Source organism: Polypterus senegalus, chromosome 7 (assembly GCF_016835505.1).
Source record: "Polypterus senegalus isolate Bchr_013 chromosome 7, ASM1683550v1, whole genome shotgun sequence".
NCBI lineage: Eukaryota > Metazoa > Chordata > Cladistia > Polypteriformes > Polypteridae > Polypterus > Polypterus senegalus.
The window spans coordinates 152440334-152458754 of record NC_053160.1 but is presented as its reverse complement, the minus strand read 5'-3'; the positions used below and the strand labels follow the sequence as shown (position 1 = coordinate 152458754).

General features: G+C 36.8%; 1 protein-coding gene across 1 annotated transcript in view; it reads right to left on the bottom strand.

Moving 5' to 3' along the window:
- The window catches only part of LOC120532918 (myosin-IIIb), a 173347-nt gene that overhangs the window by 91997 nt on the left and 62929 nt on the right, over positions 1–18421 (bottom strand). The gene's annotated exons all lie outside the window — the stretch shown is intronic.

Genomic DNA, 18421 nt, shown 5'->3' with positions numbered 1-18421 from the left:
TGTTCATTTCACATTCACAGAATTTAAAAAGAGGTAGCACAATGACACTGACATTAGTGTTGCTATCCATTAATCCACTGTCTTGGATCCTAAGCCTGTATCCATTCCTTGTGGAGATTATTAAACAAGCATCTGCATGTATTCTCCACTTACACATCTGTGACACAACAATAATTTGCTACTTTTGTTTTCCTATCTATTTTACTCTTCATTACAATTCTGGCCATGTAAGTACCTCTGTCCGTGGTTGCATATTAAAAATGGTTTCGAACATGTTTTGCAATAACCATACCATTGGAATATGTAGTTCTGGTAAAAAAACAATAACTTCAACTCTTAAGTAACCAAGCCTTTCAGACTTGCCAGACAACTTTGCAGATTACCAACTATGAAAGAGCTGAAGTAGAGTGACTCATGAAAACTTTGTGGCTGGCACAGAATCAGACAAAGCATAGCAGTACACTTATAAATAATGTGAAGGGCAAACATAATTTACAATCAGAACTTCTAAAAATAGCTAGCTGATCATTACGCCTAGAAAATGTGTAAGAAAAATTGCAGATGAATATCGTAGAACTCATCTTTCAGGTTTTAAATGATGAGAGGAATCCCTCTTGTTCAAAACTTGTAACATTAAACAAATTCTTCTTCTCTATCTTATCAGCCCCCAAAAAACTACAAAGAATCTGTTGATTTGCTTCTCATATTCTGATACGACTATTTTATCTTCAGCTATTTCTCTATATTAGAAGTGCTTTACTTGTAGAGTTCAAACTCAAAAGGGGACCTTTGACGAAAAAGTGGATATCTATACTAACGAAAGGTAGAGCACTGACTCACTAACTCACTCACTCACTCATCATTAATTCTCAGAAATTTGGCAGGCTCATTCCTTACAGCTTACTTACAAAAGTTAAGCAGGTTACGCGTAACGGTCATAACTGAATCCTACTTACGTAACATATATACGGCCATAGCCTGCAGCTCGGTCGCTGTGTGAGGCGGAGTTGCGTCACCCATCACCACTCCTCCCACGTAGTTGGCTGCCTCGCGAGATACAAGTTTAATGAGAAGACGCAGGGTATAAATGAGACTTTTGATCACTTTCTAATGGAGTTAAAATTGCTGGTGAAGGATTGTGCTTATGCAAACGAAGATGAGATGGTCAGGGGTAAAATAGCGTTTGGCACAAACTCAGCGAAGGTGCGAGAGAAACATTTTAAGTGCCAGGTCTGAGCGAACATTAAATAAAGCCGTAGACATCGCAAGATCGCACGAGATAGCACAAGCACAGCTGAGAACCTTCGACGCATGTACTCCAAGCGGCTCATGTGAACTGACTGTGAATGCAGTACGCAGACAACAAGCAAGAGCTCCAAAGAGCACTGAACAAAAAACACATTACACAATTCAGAAGGCAGCAAAAGAATATGAAGCGAGTGACGCATACAAGCATATTCATAAGTGCAGCTACTGCGGAAACAAAGCACACGGTGGAAAAAGTCAACGTCATGCTAAAGGAAGACAGTGTAAAAAATGTGGTAAATTGGACCAATTCGCTAACGTTTGCAGGACTGGGAAAGGTAAACCCGTGCATGCAGTGTGTGATATGTCAGATAAAGAGGAAGACGAGCTGTTTATTGATGCAGTAAGAAAGGGACAACCGTCTGAAGCTAAACAAGCCTTTGTAGACATATCAATAGGAAAGCAAGGTGTATGAAGCTAAACAAGCCTTTGTAGACATATCAATAGGAAAGCAAGGTGTAAAGATTAAGTTTAAATTAAGTTCATGGACACGCTGCCCCTAAATATTCGCAGGCAAACCCACAACTTAATACCGGGAATGCCTGTTAAACATCTTAGATTCACGAGTACCGATTTGGGTAGTGAACACTTCGATGAATGAAACCTGTTATCTTTACAACGGTTGTACACAACACATCCTCCAAATACGAACCTGATTGAAAGAAATAATGATAATCAAATCTTTGATGAGAGCAACACTCATAACAGTCACAAAACAATTACATTGATAATCATGTTACGTTAATTTTTAAAATGTTTCCTTTTCTTTTTCATAACTTCTTTAACACACTACTTCTCCGCTGCAAAGCGCGGGTATTTTGCTAGTCTATATATATAATTCACTAAGCAGCTGACCATGGCACACAAGACAGAGACCATGGGATACGCACAACAGAGCCCCGCCCACCAACTCTAACCCTGCTCCCGCGTCATGGGATATGCACGACACAGCCTCGCCCGCCAAGTCTAACCCTCCTCCCGTGTCCAGCCTCGCAAACTGTTTTACACGTTGCATACAGTGATTCCCATCTACGACAAACATGCTTCTTCTTAGATGGTCCTGCAGGAACAGGGAAAACCTTTGTCTACAAAAACCTGATTCATACCATACTAAGAGCATAGTGTTTTTGTTGGCTTGCCTGCCTGCCCACCCACCTGACTGTTACCAGCATTCACCACAAAGTACTGGAGTGTAAAACTATCGCAGCTACTACCTCACAAACTGCCCCTGATTTCCCTGACCCCATCAGATTCAAATTTGCTTTTATCTATATACACATAAACACATACATGTATGTATGTATGTGTGTTTTTTTCCCCATTTTATTTTTCATGTATATTAACTTTTAATATACTAAACTTCTAAATATTTCAAAGACAAGTTGCAAGCCATTTCAGTTCTCCCAGCAATGTTTACTGATATGTACGAGGGAAGTTTGACAGTGGTGAGGTCTGTGGTAAAAGCAACGGATGCATTTAATGTGGAGGTGGGATTACATCAGGGATCAGCGAGGAGCCCTTTCTTATTTGCAACAGTGATGGACAGGTTGACAGACGAGATTAGACAGGAGTCCCTGTGGACTATGATGTTTGCTGATGACATTGTGATCTGTAGCGAGAGTTGAAAGCAGGTTGATGAGATCCAGGAGAGGTGGAGATATGCTCTAGAGAGGAGAGGAATTAAGGTCTGTAGGAACAAGACAGAATACATGTGTGTAAATGAGAGGGAGGTCAATGGAATGGTGAGGATGCAGGAAGTAGAGTTGGCAAAGGTGGAGGAGTTTAAATACTTGGTATCAACAGTACAGAGTAAGAAAGAAAAAGCGAGTGAAGGCAGGGTGGAATGGATGGAGTAGAGTGTCAGCAGTGATTTGTGACAGACGGATATCAGCAAGAGTGAAAGGGAAGGTCTACAGGACCGTAGTGAAACCAGCTATGTTATATGGGCTGGAGACGGTGGCACTGACCAGAAAGCAGGAGACAGAGCTGGAGGTAGCAGAGTTAAAGATGTTAAGATATGCTTTGGATGTGACAAGAATGGATAGGATTAGAAATGAGTACATTAGAGGGTTGGCTCAAGTTGGACGGTTGGGAGACAAAGTCAGAGAGGCGAGATTGCGTTGGTTTGGACATGTGCAGAGGAGAGATGCTGGGTATATTTATTGGGAGAAGGATGCTAAGGATAGCTCTGCCAGGGAAGAGGAAAAGAGGAAGGCCTAAGCGAAGGTTTATGGATGTGGTGAAAGAGGACATGCAGGTGATGGGTGTAAAACAGAGAAAAATGCAGAGGAAAGAAAGTTATGGAAGAAGATGATCTGCTATGGCAACCCCTAATGGGAGTAGCTGAAAGAAAAAGCAGCAGCAACACAGGGAATCTTGGTTCTCCAGCACTCTCTTTGATTTTTTGGAGTCTTAGTACTGAACTGCACACTGAAAACTAATTTCTCTATTCTAGAAACAAGTCACACCCATAGTGTAAATGCCTGGTTTATTCACAATTTGATGGAACTAAAAATTTAATAAGTACATGTCATGTGCTCGGTAGCAAAATCATTCACAAAAGACATACTGCATGGGTAGACATTTTTGATATTTACCAACACCTTGTTAATAATGTGTTAGTAACTCCTGCCATAAACTTCTCTTGCACTAGGATATACCTCTCCTTCACTTTACAATCTAGTACTCTGTTAGATTTAAAATTTGGAAGTGCTTAATCCCCTAAATATTCGTATTCACTTTAGACCGTTGCCCAACAAGAGCTGTTTTTGCAATAATTAGTATATACATTAGTTGCAGTGGGTGGCATGGTGGCACAGTGGTAGCGCTGCTGCCTGGCAGTTAGGAGACCCGGGTTCGCTTCCCGGGTCCTCCCTGCGTGTAGTTTGCATGTTCTCCCAGTGTCTGCGTGGGTTTCCTCCGGGCGCTCCGGTTTCCTCCCACGGTCCAAAGACATGCAGGTTAGGTGCATTGGCGATTCTAAATTGGCCCTAGTGTGTGCTTGGTGTGTCCTGCGGTGGGTTGGCACCCTGCCTGGGAATGTTTCCTGCCTTGTGCCCTGTGTTGGCTGGGATTGGCTCCAGCAGACCCCCGTGACGCTGTGTTTGGATTCAGCAGGTTGGAAAATGGATGGATGGATTAGTTGCAGTTATCATTATTAATAATACTGTTACTAAAGCTGAATTATTATTAGTGTAGTGAAATTTACTGTACATTATCTTTGTATTCTTTTTCATCTTAACTAGACAAAAAAGAAAATATCTGCATGCAGTTTACTTCTAAACATAATTAAAGGAAAGTATGTTTGGTCATTTGTCAAGCGTTTTAAGTTCAAATGTCATTTACTAGAGGCTCAGCATGCTGTTAAAGTATCTTTTTTTTGCTGCCAGATAAAACTGTACATGCAGTACACATGTAAAATTTTATTTTTAATTTAGTGGATAGAAAAAAAAGACAAGTGCTCCTTTGATTTTTGTAAACTTTAAATATTCTAAGAATTGTGTACATTTATGTAAAAAGAAATTTTGGAAATGCACACTTAAAATATCAACTGAAAAAGCAGCATCTAGGCCAATGGCATGTTCTGTAAATCTTACATCTATCTACTTTTCCTAACCTGGCAAGTTTTACTTGGCATGGATTTTAACAACATTAATAATTTGGTGTTTAGTCTTCATAGAGTAAGGTGTTTAACTGCTGTAGTAGTTCAATTTAGTGTTTGACCTGATGTAGTCACAATTATTAAAATTTACCATTACAGCCCAAACCTCAAACAAAAGCAATGTATATCTAAGTGACAATTATAAATTGCTTATAAAACTGTATAAATCTCAAATGTCAAAGCCCTCTAAGGCTTCCACAGTATTTCTTGCAGTATGACCACATGAACAGCAGAACGTTTGAAGTAGAAAGGTAAGAGTATATTAATATCCTGCAACTTTTACAGGCCACTGACTTCATTTATTGGCAGCTAATGAGTGATTTTGTCTGCTGTTTCCAAATAAAAGTACTCTTGCGTCATGTGTGCTCATACCATTTTTTCCCCTATTATTATACAGTTAGGCCTTGTTCACACGGGCGTTAAAATCAAGCGGTTTTTTTGCTTTCGTAGCGTCCGGTGAGCGCGGATCAAGCGCCGAGTGTTTTCTACACGTAGGAGTCAATGCGTGTTCACGCGGCCTTTGGCGACGTGCGTTTGTCCGGCTGCGCGTTTATACGGCATCAAAAAAACGTTGTATGCAGCTTTTTCTTGTCGTTTAAAACCCAACGAACGCAAGGAAACCGCTTCTAGTTCGTTTTCTGCGCGTTTATTTTACGCCGGAGGAGCAGCCGGGGGCCATTTCAGTGCAAGTCGCATATTGGTTGATCGGCGTGCAATGTGGCATTGCACCAGCTGCAGCAGACAATCAAAAGTGGAAACCGACATCCGACAGTAATTAAAAAACACGCGCGGAAATTTTCGCATTTCTTTATAAAGCACAAAAAAACTTCCTTTAACCCAACGTTGTGCAGTCAGAGGATGAACCCAGTAGCGGCGGCGATTTTTTCTCTCCCTACGTCGCCGTATTAAGAGTATTTTTAAAACAAGAAGATTAATATCTAACATAGCAAAATGGTCCATATTGAAAGGAGGCACCTCAAATAAAAACGACAAGGGCTTTCATATCCAGTTCCCGACACTGCCTCCACAGGTTAACACACAAACTACAATTTGGGCTGCAGGCTGGCGTTAGACAGAGACAAACGAACGCTGGTGTAGAAATCGATCGCCACCACAAAATGCAACATAAACGTCTAGGACGTTCAGAGCAAGTTCGTTTATCCAAAAACTTAACGCCCGTGTGAACAAGGCTTTAATGTTAAAGCATCCATAAACAGAATCATGGTCTCAAAATTTAGCATAGAGAAAAAAACTAGGCAGATAAAGTATACTATTGTTTAATACATTATATCTGAAAGTAATAATGATTAGTAGCTAATACCTATTTTCAGTTCAATGATATCACACTTGTTGTGCTTTGTAAAATAAACTTAGTTAAGGTGATGGGTGTAAAACAGAGAAAAATGCAGAGGAAAGAAAGTTATGGAAGAAGATGATCTGCTATGGCAACCCCTAATGGGAGTAGCTGAAAGAAAAGCAGCAGCAACACAGGGAATCTTGGTTCTCCAGCACTCTCTTTGATTTTTTGGAGTCTTAGTACTGAACTGCACACTGAAAACTAATTTCTCTATTCTAGAAACAAGTCACACCCATAGTGTAAATGCCTGGTTTATTCACAATTTGATGGAACTAAAAATTTAATAAGTACATGTCATGTGCTCGTAGCAAAATCATTCACAAAAGACATACTGCATGGGTAGACATTTTTGATATTTACCAACACCTTGTTAATAATGTGTTAGTAACTCCTGCCATAAACTTCTCTTGCACTAGGATATACCTCTCCTTCACTTTACAATCTAGTACTCTGTTAGATTTAAAATTTGGAAGTGCTTAATCCCCTAAATATTCGTATTCACTTTAGACCGTTGCCCAACAAGAGCTGTTTTTGCAATAATTAGTATATACATTAGTTGCAGTGGGTGGCATGGTGGCACAGTGGTAGCGCTGCTGCCTGGCAGTTAGGAGACCCGGGTTCGCTTCCCGGGTCCTCCCTGCGTGTAGTTTGCATGTTCTCCCAGTGTCTGCGTGGGTTTCCTCCGGCGCTCCGGTTTCCTCCCACGGTCCAAAGACATGCAGGTTAGGTGCATTGGCAATTCTAAATTGGCCCTAGTGTGTGCTTGGTGTGTCCTGCGGTGGGTTGGCACCCTGCCTGGGAATGTTTCCTGCCTTGTGCCCTGTGTTGGCTGGGATTGGCTCCAGCAGACCCCCGTGACGCTGTGTTTGGATTCAGCAGGTTGGAAAATGGATGGATGGATTAGTTGCAGTTATCATTATTAATAATACTGTTACTAAAGCTGAATTATTATTAGTGTAGTGAAATTTACTGTACTTTATCTTTGTATTCTTTTTCATCTTAACTAGACAAAAAAGAAAATATCTGCATGCAGTTTACTTCTAAACATAATTAAAGGAAAGTATGTTTGGTCATTTGTCAAGCGTTTTAAGTTCAAATGTCATTTACTAGAGGCTCAGCATGCTGTTAAAGTATCTTTTTTTTGCTGCCAGATAAAACTGTACATGCAGTACACATGTAAAATTTTATTTTTAATTTAGTGGATAGAAAAAAAAAAGACAAGTGCTCCTTTGATTTTTGTAAACTTTAAATATTCTAAGAATTGTGTACATTTATGTAAAAAGAAATTTTGGAAATGCACACTTAAAATATCAACTGAAAAAGCAGCATCTAGGCCAATGGCATGTTCTGTAAATCTTACATCTATCTACTTTTCCTAACCTGGCAAGTTTTACTTGGCATGGATTTTAACAACATTAATAATTTGGTGTTTAGTCTTCATAGAGTAAGGTGTTTAACTGCTGTAGTAGTTCAATTTAGTGTTTGACCTGATGTAGTCACAATTATTAAAATTTACCATTACAGCCCAAACCTCAAACAAAAGCAATGTATATCTAAGTGACAATTATAAATTGCTTATAAAACTGTATAAATCTCAAATGTCAAAGCCCTCTAAGGCTTCCACAGTATTTCTTGCAGTATGACCACATGAACAGCAGAACGTTTGAAGTAGAAAGGTAAGAGTATATTAATATCCTGCAACTTTTACAGGCCACCGACTTCATTTATTGGCAGCTAATGAGTGATTTTGTCTGCTGTTTCCAAATAAAAGTACTCTTGCGTCATGTGTGCTCATACCATTTTTTCCCCTATTATTATACAGTTAGGCCTTGTTCACACGGGCGTTAAAATCAAGCGGTTTTTTTGCTTTCGTAGCGTCCGGTGAGCGCGGATCAAGCGCCGAGTGTTTTCTACACGTAGGAGTCAATGCGTGTTCACGCGGCCTTTGGCGACGTGCGTTTGTCCGGCTGCGCGTTTATACGGCATCAAAAAAACGTTGTATGCAGCTTTTTCTTGTCGTTTAAAACCCAACGAACGCAAGGAAACCGCTTCTAGTTCGTTTTCTGCGCGTTTATTTTACGCTTCGGAGGAGCAGCCGGGGGCATTTCAGTGCAAGTCGCATATTGGTTGATCGGCGTGCAATGTGGCATTGCACCAGCTGCAGCAGACAATCAAAAGTGGAAACCGACATCCGACAGTAATTAAAAAACACGCGCGGAAATTTTCGCATTTCTTTATAAAGCACAAAAAAAAACTTCCTTTAACCCAACGTTGTGCAGTCAGAGGATGAACCCAGTAGCGGCGATTTTTTCTCTCCCTACGTCGCCGTATTAAGAGTATTTTTAAAACAAGAAGATTAATATCTAACATAGCAAAATGGTCCATATTGAAAGGAGGCACCTCAAATAAAAACGACAAGGGCTTTCATATCCAGTTCCCGACACTGCCTCCACAGGTTAACACACAAACTACAATTTGGGCTGCAGGCTGGCGTTAGACAGAGACAAACGAACGCTGGTGTAGAAATCGATCGCCACCACAAAATGCAACATAAACGTCTAGGACGTTCAGAGCAAGTTCGTTTATCCAAAAACTTAACGCCCGTGTGAACAAGGCTTTAATGTTAAAGCATCCATAAACAGAATCATGGTCTCAAAATTTAGCATAGAGAAAAAAAACTAGGCAGATAAAGTATACTATTGTTTAATACATTATATCTGAAAGTAATAATGATTAGTAGCTAATACCTATTTTCAGTTCAATGATATCACACTTGTTGTGCTTTGTAAAATAAACTTAGTTAAGGATTTCAATTAAAACATTGTAATGGAAATCTACAGCTGTTCTGGCCTAGAATGGACCTATCAGAGATGTACCTGTATATGGTTTTTTATATTTTCCTATTTTACAGAGATTTAACAGACATTTGCACAAAAAGTATTTTAGCTTTTATTGGAAATATAAGATGATGCACTGCTGAAGTCTTTTGAAACAGATAGAAATTATACAACAAATTATGGTGGCAGACATTAGAAGATTTTCAGATTACAATGGGAAAAAGGAGTGAGAAGAATAGAAGAATACTTGTGTTGTTTATAAATTGTTATATATAATGTTAGACATTAAACCAAGAAGACAATTTATAAGTAGAAGCCATCATGCCATTCAGATGTGGACTATTTTTCAAACCAAACCATCTGGAAATACATAAATGAACCTCAGAGACAATAGCTGTCCTAGTTCCTGTCAGCTGTAACAGAGGCTTTGTTTGATGGCATTGATATTGTGCTTCAGAACTTGTTTGTTTTAATCTAAACCAGCATTAAAAGCTAGGTTAGGTGCTTTTTATTCTATTGTGTGTGTGTTGTGCTCACTGCTGCAGTGTTTGTGGGCTAGAATTAGGCTTGGTATAAAATAATGTATTTTTGGTTAATCTGCAAAATACATAATAAATACACATTTCAATCTGTATTTGTATTTATTTGTAAATTTCTTTGCGTGTTTTTACTGCCCTTTCATTTAAGAGAGAATTTAAGTTTAATGCATTTTTTTACATTTCTTTTGTATTTCAAGTAGGTATGCAGATGGTAATCATTCACAGTAACCAATTTACAGACTGATGGACAATTTAACAGCTGCTCAATTCTAAACACCCTTAAAAATTATTGTGCTTTCAAGACCTATAGATGATCAAAAGTGGTAGCAATAAAAACTTTGTTCTGGCTGGCTTAATTATTTTCAGGGGAAAGCTCATGTTCAGAAAAGTGATACAAGTAAGCAAGATGTGAGGTGGATTGACTTTTTAACTTGGCAACACGTATAAGATATAATTTTTATGTTATTTTGTACTTAACAGAAACTGACCACTAGACGGATAATGTGTCCTAGAAAGACCTAGTGCACCACTTTGTAAGCATATTGTTAATATTTCCACCCATTCATTAACCGTACTTGCTTTCCCAGGTATACATTTGTGTAGTACAGTATTTCCTTTGTCCTGTGAGAGCTTGCATTGCATGTGTTGTAATTAGCGTGGTTATGTTGATGCTATTTGAATTACTTTTACTTATTCCTCCATTATTTTTTGATGGCACCATTGGACTTGGTTGCAATTAAAATGGGGAATGTGTAGAGCAGTCTGCTTTCACAATTCTAAACAGAAAGCATTTACTGTATATGCTTATGCTCTGGCTATCTCAAAAACAGAAAAAGGTAAACTGGAATATAATAAAAGTCTCTGTTTTACATATTGTTCATGGAATACTGTTTTTAGTGCATTTTGATTTACGGTTAATTTGTCAAGGAAAAAGTTTACGCATTATTCATGTGCTTCTATTTTGATACTTCACATAGGTATGCCATTTTGAGACTTTTGTGAGACTAGTGCATTTATGTCAGTGTTGTGTGTTTAAAAAACCCATGTGTCATCCTCTAACCATCTGCTAAAATTACAAAACACCATGCATGCCATAAGCAGATCCAAGTAGTTTGTAACCATGGGTGCTTTCAGTCTTAATGGCATGTATCTGTTATTTGTCAGTGATAGTTCCTGAATTAAATGAAAAAATGTATTTACTGGTGACATACAGTATATAATAGCAATTTAGCCTATGATGCTATTAATTTTAAGATTTCGTATTTTCAAACAATGCTGAAAGGTCCTCCTGCCATTGTTTGCAAGTATGGCTACATGACTGGACTGTGCTTGACTGTATTATGGCATTGTACTGAAGTCTTTTTGAAAACCTATCACCACCAGTCTTTTGTCACTTTTCATATATTTTTTTTTAATAGCAAAGCCAGGGTGAGTGATAAATGTTCTGTTGAAGATTTTACAAAGTTATCACTTCAAAATTTCACCTGTACAAAAACAGATTTAAAAGTCTGAGGTCTACAGTTTGTCTCAGTTTTCCTTTTTTTTGCCAAAACAAACTAAATATGATATTGTCTTGTGCATGCACAGCATTAAAATAAATATTCTGTGCGTTTATGTTGAATTCAATTGTATTACAACTTGGAACTAAATAGTAAAGGTTGGGAAAGCTTTGAAGGCAGGACTGCAGTAATTATTTGCATATCCATTTGTGGAAGCAGCACCCCTACATATCTGAAACTCACACTACTTGGAGAGGATAACATCAACAAACAGAATTCATGCAAGTAACAGGTCCATTATATATACTGTACCATTATTCTAGGAGAAAAATGGCACAAGAAGCATTACTAAACCTTTCTGTCAAAAAATCAAGAAAGAATTGTAAGCAAACAATATCAAAGACCGTGTATTGTGAATCTCCATATAAATTGCTTAAAGCTGACTGGAATGATGAAAAACAATAGCGCAAAAAATGTGAAAAGATGTCTACTTATCCAAGGACAAAATAAAAGAAGAAATATACAATACACCAATGAGAAAGTAAAAATCACCAAGGTTACTTGTTTGCAAATCAAGTTTTTTCTTTATTTAATACCCTCCTCACTTGAAAGATTATGAAAGGGAATTAGAAAAGACATTTATTAAAAGGTTTTCCATTGCATTATTTTATTGTTCCAAACTCAAACATGATGGCATAAAAATAGAAAACAGGACTTGTTTTAAGCATGATTGAATTCACAACAGTCCATGTAAAACCAATTTTGTTGAAATCTGGAGTAAAACTAATAAAGATTTTAAAAGGGCAGTCATGATTTTGTGTGTGTGCTGTTAACTTTGTGCTTTTATACAATTCCAAAAAATAATACAGCCCACTAAGAATAATCCATCCTCATGCAGCCTAAACTAAACCATATGACAGACACATTTAAGGCGGCATGGTGGTGTAGTGGAAGCGCTGCCACCTCACAGTAAGGAGACCAGGGTTCATGTCCTTTGTTCTCCCTGTGTGGAGTTTGCATGTTATCCCTTTGTCTGCATGGGTTTCCTTCAGCTGCTCCAGTTTCTACCCACTGTCGGATGACATGCAGATTAGGTGGACTGGCAAATCCAAATGGACTCTAGTGTATTTTGGTGTGTGTGTGAGGATGTGTGTGTGTTCACACTGTGATGTACAACCCTGGTCTGAATTAAGCGGGTTAAAAAACAACATGACAGTCACACTTTGAACACATAATACCATGTGCAGTTAACTGGGAATGGCTTGTTTAGGTCACTGAAACAATGACACTGGTAATTGTTTCACTGGTAAGCTGAAGGTCAAACTGGGGGTGTGCTGCAGTAGTACCTTAATAAAACTCAGTACGAGTTCATACTCTGGCTTCTAAATAATCAGGTTATATATAGATAAATACACACAAACATACTGATTTTATATTGCAATCCCGGTAATTCACAAAGTAATTCAAATAAGATTGCTAGTAATCAGAACTATTCTAAAGATTAGCTTTTATCATTTCTGAAGTACAATAAACAAGATTGCTGCAAAACAAAACAACGTTGTTCATTGAATTGTGCAATCTCAGAGAGCACCTGCAAGAGCCGGAAATATGTAAAATTCAACTTTGTTAAATAATCACTAAACAGGTGTCAATTAACTTGCAATTTGTAACATAAGAATCACAGTAACTTTGTTTAGAGTCACGTAAGAATTCCACCACAAGCATATATAACATTTGGTAAAATAGTATTAACAAAATAGGCAAGCAGACACAGCAAGACAATATACAAGCAAGTAAAGCATATCATTTTTATAATATACTGTATCTACACTTACTTGAAGTGGTCTGGAAAGAAGTGGTTTGAAATTATGTGCTTTATTGGTGTGGCATAGTACAGCTCATCAATGGAGAAAAGGCTGCAGTAAGAAATCTTATCTAAACACATTTCACTATACACTACAGTTTGCTTTTAGAGCAGATGGCAGTAATCAAACTGGACTATAATTAATACAAACATAAATTTTATCATGCTTTCTTTCTTGTTGCTAACTATTGCAGGTATTAAGGCCAAAGAAATCCATATTTTGACATCTTCCAAAATGACATTGACACATATTTGACATTTTTAACCATACCTATTGCCACCAAAGCCTTTGACATTTGAATTGCCCATTTTCCATGGGTCCCTTAGTTCCCCAACTTAATGCTTCATTATTATAAATCTGAAAAAAATTTGATTTAAATCAGTGGAAATCTGCAAAGCTAAATGTGCCAGGCTTTATGAGATATAGCTATAATCAAATAATTGTAAATATTTTTGGACTTTTTTTTTTTTTAAATAATTTTCTGCTCCAAGAGTTCTCATGTACCATGACTATTTCCTTCTTAATAATAATATAATAATGATTAGGAGACCAGAATTGGTGAGGCTATGATAGACAATTTAGCCCGGATAAAAGGGATAAACCATATTCGTTTCAAAAGATGCTGTGTCAGGACCTCGGTTTTATGTCTCATCTGAAGGAGAGCACCATATTTACAGCACAGTGCCATTACCACTGCACTGGGATCCACACACAGACAACAGAGTGGGAACTCCCTGCTAGCCTTTCCAACACCTCTTCCAATAGCAACCTTTTCCTAGATGGTCTCCCATCCAATTACTGGCCAGGCTCGAACATGCTTAACTTCAGGTGGATGACCTGTTCTGAAGCGCAGATGGTATGACTGCTGACAAATTCTTAAACCCACAGTCTGACATGATGGTCAGACAGCACATTTATTTTCAACAAATAGTATTAAAAAAGTCTCCAGTTACACAGGCTAAAATATTCCTATTTGCACAGCATGGCAAATGTTCACTTTTTATCATATACATTTTAACATAAAAATTTTTAGCACTTCAGGAAAAAGACATGTCCATTAACATGCTGTGAAAGAATGTTTGTCAGATACAGATGTAAACTAGACCATTGAAAGTGGATGCAAGAACAAACCATATAAGAAAAATCTGTAGACACATGTGGATGGTCTGAGATCCAGTGATCAAATGATCTCAAATTAAACCCTAACAACATTTCAGGCCAAAAATGACAGTTTTGTGATGTAAATCCCTAGGATGTTTAGGATGAAACCTTATAACTGAAACACATTAAAGATGAGTTAAAAAAATCCTATAATTTTTACCAGTTATGAAAAATGTTACCTTTCAATGTCTTTTGGGTCAGTGTTGAACCACAACTGACTTGTCATTTTACTCTTTATTTAAGGTAGTTTGTTTGTTCACAACCCATGAAAACATCCTAAATGTCATTTGTTCTAAAAATTAAGATTGTCAGGGAGTACAAAATAAGATTATGGTGAAATATTTGATGTCCCAGGCACCTAAAACTGGGTGTCAGAATCAGATAATTTTTTTTTTTTTTTTTAAATCTCCATCGAGTCAGCACTCAAAGATTTGGTGAGGGTTAATATAAACTAGTACAAAATGTATTTTTCTACCTTACAGAAATGTTCAAAATTTCAACATTCAGTACATTTTATTAGTTTTATTTAGCGAGAGCTGCTGCTGACATAGTCACTCCTGAAAAGACAGTTAAAAAATCCTCCAACACTGTTACACCATGGAAGACCCACAGAGTGCCCGTTTTAAAGAAAGCATGCTAGAGAGCAGAGTGTAAATGGTGAAAAACTAAATTGATTACCCACTGTGAGATTTTGAAGGCTAAAATAACAAAATACAACAACGTAGTCTGTCTTGAGAGGTGGTGCTATTTCTCTAAAATTATAAATAATGATGCTAGTAATCAGAGAATTTTATTCTCAACTATTGATTGTTTGCTAAAACCAGGTCACTCAATGGAATGCCTTCAAAAAACATCCAGTGAAACCTGTGAGGCTTTTGCTACATTTTTAAATCACAAAATTAATGATATTAGAAATAATATAGTACATCCCCCAATACTGACCCTCTTAAACCCCTGTATTCCATTTTAAGCAAGTTAAATTCTTTTACCAAGATAGATTTACCTGATTTATATAAAACAATTTCTTAACCAAGACCCTCCACCTGCGTCCTTGACCCAGCACCAACAAGTTTTTTTTCGAAGTATCATACTAATACAGCATTTTTCTACTTAAATACTGTACAGCAAAAATTAGACAACTTATAACTTCACAAAATGCATAAAAATTAGTTTACATTTTTGTTTTAAGTCAGGCATGTCCAAAGTCTGGCCCGAGGGCAAATTGCAGCCCGTGTTCAAATTTCCACCGGCCCGCTGCCTCAGTCATAAAATCAATAATATGCATCCCGCCGGCACTGTTGACCACAGTATAAAATACACATGTACAAAAAAGCTATTTTATATTTCACCAGAATATGGCAGTAGACCTGTGGCCGCATTCTCGCCGCGTGACCCTTGTGTGATCCTTTCCAGCCCATTTCTAAAATGGCGATTAACTGAAAAAAGGAAAGTCGACAGCAAGGGCCGCCGCTTCCAGGACAAGTGGAAATTGGAGTATTTTTTCACTGAAATACGAAACAACTGTCTGCCTAATTTGCCAAGAGACTGTGGCTGTTTTCAAGGAATTCAATATCAAGAGGCAAAACCAGATGAAACATGCTAACTACAACAAGCTAACTGGGAACAAACGCGGCGAAAAATTGAAGCAGTGCAAACAAATTTAGATCTCTGATAGTGAGCTTTTGAAATAACCCAGAGCTTCACTTCTAGATTTTCTAGTTTTGGTGATTTTTGACCTTGCTTTTTTTAAGATTTGCAAGTTCATTCTTGTAGTTTAGTTCTTACTGAGATCTTCAATTTCTGGGTTTTTTTTTTTTAGCAACTGGAAGCTGTTTTAGCAACACAGCAGCCCTTTTGCACAAGAGCTCATTAGTCAAATGAAAATGCCACAATGGCGAGCTCTTCTGAGGGGAATAAACTCTAAAATCTCAGTTAATTGATTTTTTGTGATGATCAAAGCCACAGTTTTGAATATTCGCCGAGTCTTTTCAATCTGTGTATCATTTGTTCTTTTGTTTTTCAATTGACAATCAAACTGGGTCTCGTAAACCCGACAAATTAAATATTAAAATCAAATTCGTTCCGGCAGCCTGTTTTTCCATTTCGTATTTTTGATCAGAGTCTAAAATTGAAATAATAAAAAAAAAAAAAAACAGCCTTTTGTTTTTGATATCCGATTCAAAGTCAAATAACATTTTGTTTTTTGATTTTTAATGGTCAATTGACAAACCAAAGAACGAGTGATACATGGATTCAAATGGCCCTCAATGTTTTATAATTCTGAATAAGATAACTGTTAAGTGTTATTTTCCTGTTCACGTTTTGAATTTAGAAGTTTACAGTGAGCATTTAATAGTGAATAATATGTAATGTTTCAAATTAACCTAGATATGTTCAATCTTCCCGAAATTTTTTTTCCCCAGACAGACTTTTTCTTCATTTTATGTGGTCTTCAAATATGAAAGGCAGAGTAATTTTGGTAAAAACTTGTTTAGATTTGTGTTTTGTGTGAAGTATGCCATTTGCAATAAAAATAGTTAATTTGCATTTAATGTTAATGGTTCAAAGAATGTCAGGCTGAATGGTCGGCCCACACACATTTTTACCTCACCAAATCTGTCCCTCTTTGCAAAAAGTTTGGACACTCCTGTTTTAAATCAACTGGATTACTGCAACACACTCATCTCAGGACTACCCAAAAAAGACATCAATCGATTGCAAGTAGTCCATGCCGAAAATGATGCCAGAAAACCATGAGGACTGATTTAGATCATTTATGTTAGGTAGAAGGCCTAGTGGGAGCTGGCCAATCTCATGGACTTGGAACCCCTGCAGATTTTTTTTGTTTTTCTCTCCAGCACTCTGGAGTTTTTGTTTTGCTTTTTCTGTCCACCCTGACCATCGGACCTTACTTTCATTCTTTGTTAATTAGTATTGCCTAATTTTTCTATTTTTTCTGTTATCTTTCTTCATCTTGTAAAGCACTTTGAGCTACATCATTTGTATGAAAACATGCTATACAAATAAATGTTATTACATAGCTTTAAATTTTCAGTTTGTATATTCTTTTTCATATTTGTAATATAGTTTTCATGTTTCAGTTCAAATGGATAAGGGCAACTTTTAAGATTTAAAGAGATACTTTATTAATTTTTCACACAAATCACTACAGAATATGTACTTCAGTTGAAGTCTGAAGACTTATCACATGGATATCACAAAGCAGCAGGAGACATCTGCCATTTCTCAAGTTTTATTTTAAATCCTCCATTCATATTACTGCAATGTTTAAACATTTGAGATTTCAAAATTGTTTTCAGCTTCTTAGTTAATAAAACCAAGTACAGCATCTGCCAATAAAATATTACATAGATCAGTAAAGTAAGGAAAGAGGCAAAAAAATTATCGGCTCCTTATTTATTTTAAAAATGTCAAAGTGCAATTCCAGTGAAGAAGTGGGAGCAATCAGTTGTGGACAAGGATTATCAAAAACGTAGACAAAGTATTTAAAACTAAAAACAAAGCTGAAGTGTTTTTCAAGCTACAAAAATTTACTTTCCATTAAAAGCAGAGTTTAAAATTTTAAACAGACATTTTAAACATCACAGTGAAAATGAACGGAGGCCAATGGGACTTAAAAGTGAACATAATTTTGTGGAAAACTCACAGACCATTGTGATATAGCAGTCTATTTATTATATGTATTCACTGATGAGTATTTTTAGAGCTCTGGAGTGAGAGAAATACAGTATATCATCACTGAAAAGCCATTATGCCACAAAAGAAAGATTAAAATGTTTACTACTGTAGCAGAAAATTCCACAATTAAGCATAATTAACAAAATAGAAAATTTATATGGCTTAATTTACACTTTTACCATTGGGAACTTTATTTTTAAGTTTATTTTCACTTTCCATGAATGAAGCCAGAACAATCATGCATAAAAGCAAAAATTAAGTTTTACCAAAAAAAGAGTTTTCTTGAATTTTAATGTGGTCTCTTCAATTCACACATCCTTTGAATCATTCTCAAAATAAAAAAAAAAACATATACAGTATGTTTAAGAAATAAAAAAATAAAAATATTTCTAACTTGACCTACTGTTTTTTTTTATTAACCATACCCTCAGTAACATGTTCATTAAAAACATTTGTAATTCAGTTTTTCATTTATTTCAATACAGTTTACAAATGATA